We start from the raw sequence: 1,968 nt of genomic DNA, 5'->3' as shown, positions 1-1,968 counted from the left end.
ACTGATCCTCTAATGAACAATTTGTTTGTGATCCAATCATTAAACCTAGTCTCTCTCAAGCCAATGAGAGGGTGAGGCCTCTTGTTCAAGACTCAGAGTTAGCACTTAAGGGAACAGCCTCTCTGCTATCCCTAGAAGCGGGTAGGAGTGAATTCCGTGTTGCACCCTATGTCCCCAACTATCTACCAGGTCTTTGGGAGACTTATCGAGCTGGCACTGTTGAGTCAACCCTCGCCCATACAAATTTAAGGATAATCTCCAATAAATAGGAGTTCATAGTTAGCTCAAGATTAAAGTCAAGTTAGCTAGGTCATTACTTTGAAATAGTCAGTTTTAGACAGTAAACAACATTATAAAGTAAGAGTTGATGAAATTAACATGCATAAAGCGGAAGTTATAGAACCATTAAGCACTCTAATTACACTTAATTTGAGTTCAGAGCATGCTAAAAAACAGTTTACAGATAGAGGGTTTCATTTGTGTATACCTTTATTGAATTCCTCTTAATACTTGTAAAACTCCCCGAATTTGAGCTTCAAATCTTGGGTAGACCATCAAGAGAATCTTTTCTACTATTCTCAGCCTTGAATTTGAATCATGGAGCTCTAAATTGAGATGGATTTGGAGTGGGAAGGAGAGTGTTTTAGAGAGTATAAAAAAATTTCGGAATTTTCAAAAATTCAACATGCATTCTCATCAATTTCAGAAATTGAAGTATTTATTTAACATAAAATGCAATCACCAAATCCTTCAGTCACTTGACACTTCAAGTGGTATTAACATAGTGGGCTAGGTGTTAATTTTGGGATTAATCTACTAAAAAGTCTAAAACTTGAAAAAATCCACTAAAACCTATTTTCAAACTCAATTTAATTTAATTTAAACTAAAATTAAATTTCCAAAATTATTTTCTTAATATGAAAAATATTTAATTTAAATAATTAATTTAACAAATTTAATTAATTAATTAATTAATAATTTAATATCAAATATTAAATTAATAAAACATCTAATCCAAACATGAATCATATTCATGTAATCAACATCTAAATCAATATTTAAATATTTTAACTCACCAAATATGTTTAATTTCAATAAATATAAATGTTAATTATATCGAATATAATTGTCCAAACCCTAAATTGAAATTAAACACTTCAATATTCAAACATTAAATTGAAATTTGAATACTTCAAATTGAATTTGAACATTTCAAATTCACTCAATATTCTAATCTAAAGTTTAATCTTTTATGAGCTAGTAGAGGGACATTATGGACCTACAAATCATGAACTCTAACATCTGAGATTAATCGGTTAAACTCTTTAATCTGAATTAATCAATATTCGTTAACCACCGAGACACACCACTATAGCTCGATGGTTGCACTCTCCTCACTATAGATATATTTTTGTCCACTTGATTTAACCATAATCAGTAAGTCGACCCATCACAGGTTGTTCATAATGACGGCTAGCTCTAAAGCTGTTTTACCTCTAAAATTACATCTTGCTCCTTAAGTCCCATTGATCCTCTAATGAACAATTAGTTTGTGATCTTATCATTAAACCGAGTCATTCTCAGGCCAATGAGAGGGTGGGGCCCCTTGTTCAAGACCTGGAATCAGTACTTAAGAGGAAAACCTCTCTACTATCCCTAAATTGGGTAGAAGTGAATTCCTGCTCCCTATGTCCTCAGCTATCTACTTAGTCTTACCCTTGAAATGGAAAACTTATTGAGCCGACGTTGTTGAGCCAACCCTCACTTATGCAAATCTAAGGATAATCCCGAATAAACAGGGGTTCATAGTTAGCTCAAGATTCAGGTCGAGTTACCTAAGTCATCGATTTGAAACAGTCAGTCTTAAACAGTAAACAATGATAATAAAGTAAGAGTGAATTATTTCTTTGTCCTGATCTCATATAAACTCATTACATAGGATACCCCCACTCGCATGTCTCTACATAA

This window comes from Benincasa hispida, chromosome 3 (genome assembly GCF_009727055.1).
Source record: "Benincasa hispida cultivar B227 chromosome 3, ASM972705v1, whole genome shotgun sequence".
Classification (NCBI taxonomy): Eukaryota; Viridiplantae; Streptophyta; class Magnoliopsida; order Cucurbitales; family Cucurbitaceae; genus Benincasa; species Benincasa hispida.
This window is presented reverse-complemented; position numbering follows the sequence as displayed.